Here is a 9,781-nt window from a genome sequence, read left to right as displayed (position 1 = left end):
GAAAAAATGGTGGGTTGAACCTGGTTTTGTGCCTATCCAAACCTCGCGCTTTTATGGCAATGTTAAAATATAACACTAAAATGATAACATTACATGACAGGACTACAGTACAAATAAATGCATGAACATTCGGGACAGAGAAATACACAAATAAACAATACAACAAGTTGCTTTCTTTAAAAAAAGAAATGCAATCGTAAACCCAAATGCTTGTTTGGCATTAAATATCAGATAATTGTTAATAAAGATGTATTGTTTTATATTATTTTTGTTGTATAAGAATAAGAAACTGACATTGATTGTTTACTTAATGTAACTACTGTTCAATGTGGAGTGAAATATTCTTGTTAAAGGAATCATTTTTTTATCTTCTCTCTCCCTAAAGACAACATGCTAAGTCACCCACTGGATGTTCCATTCTAAGGTGCTGGGGTTTTTTTTTTTAGAAAAGAGTTAGTTTTCAGGCTAAAGTTCAAATGCAAATGTGAAGAAATTTAATCAATTAATCATGATTATTTGTTTTTGTAGCCAGTTTGAAAATAGTTAAAAATTTTAAGCTGCACACTTTTTTGATAATCCCACACTTAAACCATTTTTTTTTAAAACGTATCAAACTTGTTTATATATATATATATATAAACAAGTTTGATACGTTTTTAAAAAAAAAGATAATTACATTTAATGTTTTTTTTTTTAATATTGGTGTTGTTTTGTTGTTTGGTCATTGGCTATCATATTCACGATATTTTTTATCAAACTATAAATACCATGCACGGGCAACCAACTCAAACCAAGTTTTTGGAGTGAAACAGTATAAAACCGGAACTTTATACTTTTTCAAAACAAATCTCACTTTTTTATTTCTAGCTTGTCCTTTTGTAAATAAGCCCAAATAAAAAGATGCTGTAGCTTTGTTGTTTTAAACGGCTGTGTGATAGAAACTGAGAAGGAAGCAGGCCAATGCAGTATACATGTAGTTCATGTCCAGTACGCAATTAAAAAAAAATGTTGTTTTTGCGACCGCCTGTCCTTTGAATAAGGATATTGATTTTCATTTTAAGATAAATAATTTGTATTAAGCTGGGTTTTTTACGTGTGTTTTTATTTTGCTTATAACATTCCGTTCTATTTTTTCGCCAAACACGCCTTGGGCCTCTGTCAACTAGACCCTCTAACTTGACTTATGAATACAGATTGCCGCAACTCCGGCCGATCCTTCTAAATGAATTGACGGAATTCCCAAAACTTCATCTATAAGACTTATAAGACACAAAGCTGTGCACCTGCTACATTTTGTTTTAACTAGGTTTATTTGGGGAGGGGTTTCACATGACAAAAGCACAAGAATGGATTTTTCCATTTGGAACTATATTTTTTGGAGAGGGTAGTCGACACAGGTCAGTGTCCCTTTGAAAACTCATCACCCCACCCCCTCCCCCACAACAAAAGAGAAGACAAACGGATCTCTGACTTGATAAGATAATCATCACTGAATAAGTACGTAAACAATATTGCTAATCTTTTCTCGAAAACCACATACCGGTAGTTATTTACAATAGTTTTCGATGGCAAACATCGAGAAATATATCAAATCACATTTTTGTTTATTGCAATGACCATAAGTTTTAAAGAATTAGGAAGTCAGTGTTCTTGAATCGTTTTATATAGATCTATAGAATAATTTTAAGGATATAGTCTAACGCGTTTTCATCAATCAACTGTATTGATATAACATAATTTTGCATTTAATTGGCCAGACACTTATAATATTTCACTGATTTAGCACACCCAAAAGGTGCCTTTTGAATTTCGTCTTAATTTCCAGGATTAACTGGCATTGTTTTTTCATATAACAATGATAAAAAATATGGACATATGCGACGGTATGATTGCCAAAGAGACAACTATCCACTAGAGTTCAAATGAAGTGGAGGTGAGCAATTACTGGCCGTACTTTTTTCTGTTAAGAATTTAAAAGCTGCTTAAATGGACTGCGCTTTTTTTTTATTTCGCTAAAATGGCAAAATTTTAAAATCATAAAAACGCCCTATCTATTCACTGAGAGTCACTTTTTTCACCTAAAATCTTATCCCATATTGGAGCACAGCTTGTGCTTCAGAAAACTTCACACATCATCTTCTATTAATTAACTACAGTAACTGATGTAGGATATCTAGGACGAAATATATTAGTATAATAGTCCCAGAGGATATCAAATATATATATTATAGTCTCGATAAACACTTATCTCTTCAACAACCGTATAACGGTAATGAATATTTATTTATATCAATTAACTACCTATTACGCAGGTGGTCATAGAAAAGAACAGATGTATTCCGAAAAGACTTCCCGTGTTCCGAAAGACTACGGAGGACGTCCAATATATACTGCGTAAACCCTCAGGGGTTTACGCAATAATACATTTCGACATGCTAATAGTTATCAAAGGTTCCAGGCTTATAATTTAATACGCCAGACGCGCGTTTCATCTACATAAGACTCATCAGTGAAGCTCAGTACAAAATAGTCAGTTTAAAGTTAAAGAGCATTGATGACCCAAAATTCAAAAAAGTTGCGCCAAATACGGCTAAGGTTATCTATGCCTGGGATAAGAAAAATCCTTAGTATTTAGAACAATTCATACTTTTGCAAACAGTAAATTTATAAAAAAAAAAAATGATCATATAATTGATATTCATGTCAACACCGAAGTGCTGACTAACCACAGAATAAAAACGAACACGTAAAACAACCTAGAGCAGCACATAAAAACAGCACACCGGAACCACGCATTGTCTCTCACACGACTAGATCGACGCCACAAAAGTGATGTCACAGGCAAATTTCTAACAATTTGATATACAAAATGTAGTTCAAGATTAGGTTTGAAATTATGGTATTTAATGTATTTTATAACAATTACAAGACTATTAATATAGAATTGTTTTAGTAATTAGATAATTTGATACATTATCTAGATATGTCGGTATTTCTTCTGAATTAAACTGTAAAACAAATAAATCGTGTACGTTTATTTGCTTTAAACTAAAATATTACAAGTGAACTGGGTGATTATGTATCTATACTTTTACATACGAAAAAATAGAAAATAAAAAAAATAGAATTACAACTACAAACAATAAGACATTTAACAATATTCGATCAGAATTACAAATACAACAGCATAACCAAATACATGAATGTTGGACCATGTCTTATAGCAATGCAAATTCACACTCAGCAAAACAGACATCTTCGAGAATAGGTCACGTTCGGTACTTAAAAGACCAGACGACGTAAATGGTACACCATAATCTAAGACGTGGTAAAACTTTCCTTAGTTAGTTTAGACAAAGATACATGATATGGATCAACCAATTCGTGATGGTGTCCTTAAAAATTTCGGAGCTTCATTTTTAATCTTTCCTCCTCATAACTTTGTTTGAGCAGTTTCTGCGTAAGGAGTACACTCCGGTATATGAAGTCCGTATAGTGTGAACATGCTCGAGCATAACGTATCAACTGAGATATGTAAACACCATACAATGGGGCAGAGGATATGTTACTGCTGAGAAATGGGAAATTTATAATTGGGAAGTTGACATCGTCCCGTTTGTCATAGATTTTAGTGTGAAGTCGTCCATCTGTGTCAATATTGAGGAAAAGATCAAGGTATGAAGCAGTCCTTCTAGTATCAGTAGTATCCTTAATTTCAAGTTCACTGAGATATATGAGTATTGGCTGAATTATGGGGTTTTCAGTGATAGCACATCATCAATATATCTGAAAGTAAAGTTAAAGAATTTCGCAAGGTGTTTTTTCTTTTTGTCTTTTAGAAGGTTCTGAAAGAAATTCTGCTTCATACGAATACAAAAACAAATCGGTAATCTTCTTAATCGTTGTTAATTGGTTTATACGATTTTAACCTCGAGTAATGTACTGTTGACTCCAATTTTCAGGTATACTAAATTTGAGGTATCATATGTGTATTCATCATGTTCATATAAAACATTCAGACTAAGAAACTAATAACTCGTTCTAGAGTTTGTTGTAAGAAGGTTTTAAGCTCGATTGTGGTGAACATAACTATTATAGATAGCATCTATATAATCAAGTTTAACGCGGAAAACAATATTGCTTATACTATGTTTACACCCCGATATTTTCAGAAAGTGAAGGTTTATACATTATCAAGTTAAATAAACTTTTCTGTTAGTTTGTAGATAACTATAACAAATAAATTGATCATGTGTTAACATAGTTAACGTCAATAATAATCTTATCAACACGATTTTGAACAATTGTGTTGTTTCCATTGAGTCAAATATTTTAAAACGTATTATGTATATTCAAATATGAAATAAAAGTTAAATTCCGTGCGTCCGAATCATTTTCTGGATTAACTCTCATCAGTAACGGTAAAACCCAAAATGATAAAAAAGAACCTTCAAATAATAGCAAAATAATTGAAGGAACAACTTTGACTAGAGGAGTTTGGACTTGAAATTATATAACTAATCATGCCGTTACCGATGCATTGACTACTGAGTTGATAATACATTGAGGAACTAACCAACAGTCATAGTATCGACCCAAAGCTTGTAAAAGAAAACTACAGTTACTTGCGTCCGACGTACGCGACAAGATTAAATTGTAATTGGTTTATAGTGGATATAAAAAAATAAGAAGATGTGATATGGTTGTCAATGACACAACCCTCCACAAAAGACATAATGACACAGCAGTTAACAATTATAGGTCTCAGTACGGCCTTCTACATTGAGTAAAATCCATATCGCATAGTCAGCAATGGATATCTAACATATCTTGTTTAATATGCTTTTATCTTATCTAGTTATGTAAGGTTAGCTGCTACATGTATGTTTGATGTTATCGTAATTGTATTCCACCAAAATTCAAGGGTATTTCATGTGCCCCCGGAACGGTTAGAAGATCCTGCCCTACATATGGCACCCGTCGTGTTGCTCAAGTAAATGTAAATTCGATGATAAGTCTAATTCGGTGTAGTCACATTAGAGAAGAAGATGACAAGATTATGAGTACAACAATTCAAATATATTGGCCATACTCTGCTAAACAGATATTAAAAAAAAAAAATGAACGAAAATTGAGGTGGCGTCTCGAAAGGAAACCGCGCCCACATATAAATTCGTCCAGAGCCAATACTAAAATAAGGACTTTTTATCACAGTAATAAATAATTTGCAAAACCTCTCTGAATTTTGAATCTTCAATTTTTCTTCAACTTGTATTTAGAACAATTCATACTTTTGCAAACAGTAAATTTATAAAAAAAAAATGACCATATAATTGATATTCATGTCAACACCGAAGTGCTGACTAACCACAGAATAAAAACGAACACGTAAAACAACCTAGGGCAGCACATAAAAACAGCACACCGGAACCACGCATTGTCTCTCACACGACTAGATCGACGCCACAAAAGTGATGTCACAGGCAAATTTCTAACAATTTGATATACAAAATGTAGTTCAAGATTAGGTTTGAAATTATGGTATTTAATGTATTTTATAACAATTACAAGACTATTAATATAGAATTGTTTTAGTAATTAGATAATTTGATACATTATCTAGATATGTCGGTATTTCTTCTGAATTAAACTGTAAAACAAATAAATCGTGTACGTTTATTTGCTTTAAACTAAAATATTACAAGTGAACTGGGTGATTATGTATCTATACTTTTACATACGAAAAAATAGAAAATAAAAAAAATAGAATTACAACTACAAACAATAAGACATTTAACAATATTCGATCAGAATTACAAATACAACAGCATAACCAAATACATGAATGTTGGACCATGTCTTATAGCAATGCAAATTCACACTCAGCAAAACAGACATCTTCGAGAATAGGTCACGTTCGGTACTTAAAAGACCAGACGACGTAAATGGTACACCATAATCTAAGACGTGGTAAAACTTTCCTTAGTTAGTTTAGACAAAGATACATGATATGGATCAACCAATTCGTGATGGTGTCCTTAAAAATTTCGGAGCTTCATTTTTAATCTTTCCTCCTCATAACTTTGTTTGAGCAGTTTCTGCGTAAGGAGTACACTCCGGTATATGAAGTCCGTATAGTGTGAACATGCTCGAGCATAACGTATCAACTGAGATATGTAAACACCATACCATGGGGCAGAGGATATGTTACTGCTGAGAAATGGGAAATTGATAATTGGGAAGTTGACATCGTCCCGTTTGTCATAGATTTTAGTGTGAAGTCGTCCATCTGTGTCAATATTGAGGAAAAGATCAAGGTATGAAGCAGTCCTTCTAGTATCAGTAGTATCCTTAATTTCAAGTCCACTGAGATATATGAGTATTGGCTGAATTATGGGGTTTTCAGTGATAGCACATCATCAATATATCTGAAAGTAAAGTTAAAGAATTTCGCAAGGTGTTTTTTCTTTTTGTCTTTTAGAAGGTTCTGAAAGAAATTCTGCTTCATACGAATACAAAAACAAATCGGTAATCTTCTTAATCGTTGTTAATTGGTTTATACGATTTTAACCTCGAGTAATGTACTGTTGACTCCAATTTTCAGGTATACTAAATTTGAGGTATCATATGTGTATTCATCATGTTCATATAAAACATTCAGACTAAGAAACTAATAACTCGTTCTAGAGTTTGTTGTAAGAAGGTTTTAAGCTCGATTGTGGTGAACATAACTATTATAGATAGCATCTATATAATCAAGTTTAACGCGGAAAACAATATTGCTTATACTATGTTTACACCCCGATATTTTCAGAAAGTGTAGGTTTATACATTATCAAGTTAAATAAACTTTTCTGTTAGTTTGTAGATAACTATAACAAATAAATTGATCATGTGTTAACATAGTTAACGTCAATAATAATCTTATCAACACGATTTTGAACAATTGTGTTGTTTCCATTGAGTCAAATATTTTAAAACGTATTATGTATATTCAAATATGAAATCATTTTCTGGATTAACTCTCATCAGTAACGGTAAAACCCAAAATGATAAAAAAGAACCTTCAAATAATAGCAAAATAATTGAAGGAACAACTTTGACTAGAGGAGTTTGGACTTGAAATTATATAACTAATCATGCCGTTACCGATGCATTGACTACTGAGTTGATAATACATTGAGGAACTAACCAACAGTCATAGTATCGACCAAGAGCTTGTAAAAGAAAACTACAGTTACTTGCGTCCGACGTACGCGACAAGATTAAATTGTAATTGGTTTATAGTGGATATAAAAAAATAAGAAGATGTGATATGGTTGTCAATGACACAACCCTCCACAAAAGACATAATGACACAGCAGTTAACAATTATAGGTCTCAGTACGGCCTTCTACATTGAGTAAAATCCATATCGCATAGTCAGCAATGGATATCTAACATATCTTGTTTAATATGCTTTTATCTTATCTAGTTATGTAAGGTTAGCTGCTACATGTATGTTTGATGTTATCGTAATTGTATTCCACCAAAATTCAAGGGTATTTCATGTGCCCCCGGAACGGTTAGAAGATCCTGCCCTACATATGGCACCCGTCGTGTTGCTCAAGTAAATGTAAATTCGATGATAAGTCTAATTCGGTGTAGTCACATTAGAGAAGAAGATGACAAGATTATGAGTACAACAATTCAAATATATTGGCCATACTCTGCTAAACAGATATTAAAAAAAAAAATGAACGAAAATTGAGGTGGCGTCTCGAAAGGAAACCGCGCCCACATATAAATTCGTCCAGAGCCAATACTAAAATAAGGACTATTTATCACAGTAATAAATAATTTGCAAAACCTCTCTGAATTTTGAATCTTCAATTTTTCTTCAACTTCGGACTAAGTTTGACATTACAATTTGTTTTATTCGATAGTCACCGGTGAGTCTTTTGTAAACCAAATGCGCGTCTAGCGTAAACTATTATAATCATGGTATCTTTAATCAGTTTTTGTTCCTACTTTGTAAGAAATTTTTTTGAACCTTGCAGAGGAAAACAGTTATTTGTAAAAGTGGGGCAAAAGATACAAGAGGGACATTCAAACGCATAGATCAAAATAAACTGACAACGCCATGGCTAAAAAAGAAAAAGACAGACAGAAAAATAATAGTACACAAGACACAACATAGAAACTAAAGACGAAACCCACCAAAAAATGGGAGTGATCTCAGGTGCTCCGGATGGGTACGCAGATCCTGCAACACATATGGCACCCGTGGTGTTGCTCATGTTATTACAAACCCTGTAAATACTCTTATTCGGTAGGTCACATTCATGAAAAGAAAACGGGTTTGTAATTACGACAAATGGAACATATGTAACCTTCATCAATTTAAAGCGAGTTGAGCTTGATTTATTGCCAACGTTTGACATTTTCATTAGCCCACCATTATATTTAAATGTGCTACTATAATTTAAAGGACAGTTTGTTATTACTAATAGGTCGCGTCTTGTCACATCTTTAACGTCACTTAACTGTTTGAATTTAAATATTATATTTATAATATAGATTTGATAATCTTTCATTTGAAAAAAAAGGAAAATGACCAAACTTCGAGGAAATTTCAAAACGGAAAGTTCATAATCAAATGACAAAATCAAAAGCTCAATACACATCAAACGAATGGATAACAACTGTCAAATTCCTGACTTGGCACAGGCATTTTATTATTTAGAAACAATAAAGAACAACACAGTCTTCTAGAAAGTTTGATTTTTGCACTAAATAACCCCATCCAATTAATTTTTGGAGGTCTGTATTATCTCTAAAACGACAACTAATACCCCAAATCTGCTTAGTGAAAAATGATCTGCTTTTGAAGTACAACACTGTAACACAAAATGGTACAATTCCATAGTTCAAAGAGGTCACAATGAATAATCAGATATTGTATTTACATTGTATCATATATCAAATTATTCGTTCAGTGTATATTCACTTGTGCTAATATGTTTTTTGATTGAGTTAAGGTAGATGGGGGTCTTAATTTAAATCCATAGAATTTTTTGATAATTTGTCAAAATGTAGTTTATATCATGCTTTTTTAAAAAATATAATAAAAAGAATGGGTCACCGTGCTTTTATCATGCTACGGGATGAGCAAAATTGTCAGATTTTGTATAGATTATGTATGGAAAACCCAAATTTGGGTGATAAAAAGAAAACTACGCCCATAGAATTTTAAGGTAAAATATGAGAATATAGCTCTAATAATATGCTTAAATCTGAGTTATCTACACTTATATGGCAAAATTTAAAAAAAAAATGAATAAAAAAAAAATCAAAAACCAATTGTTCGGAGAACAATTGAAGGTCTTTCCACCCGATACGATATATTTTGATGTTAGAAATAATAAAACTCGGTTAGAAATGTAATTTTCAGTGCCAAATATTATCTTATTGTACGTTTAATTTAAAAGTATATAGTTTCTACACATTTCTTTTTAAATAAGGGAGATAAGTTATTACTTTCGGTTTGAAAAATGTCAATTTCGGTCTAAATTGATAGTTTACTTGAATATATGGTTCTATGTACTTTTACAATAAATAAGTACAACAAATGGCTACTTCAGGTTTACAAAAGGTCATTTCCAGTTGATTTCTTCAAGGTCATATGACTTGCAACTTAATGCACAAAGTCCTATAGGTTTCATTATGCATCAATTAAAAGTTAAAGAAAAGGTCAAAATCTAGAACGTCAAATCAAGCTTTGACCTTGACCCCAATTTCA

This window comes from Mytilus californianus, unplaced genomic scaffold (genome assembly GCF_021869535.1).
Source record: "Mytilus californianus isolate M0D057914Y unplaced genomic scaffold, xbMytCali1.0.p SCAF_8, whole genome shotgun sequence".
In the NCBI taxonomy this organism is placed as follows: Eukaryota; Metazoa; Mollusca; class Bivalvia; order Mytilida; family Mytilidae; genus Mytilus; species Mytilus californianus.
The sequence above is the reverse complement of the archived record's forward strand: the minus strand, read 5'-3'. Positions refer to the sequence as shown.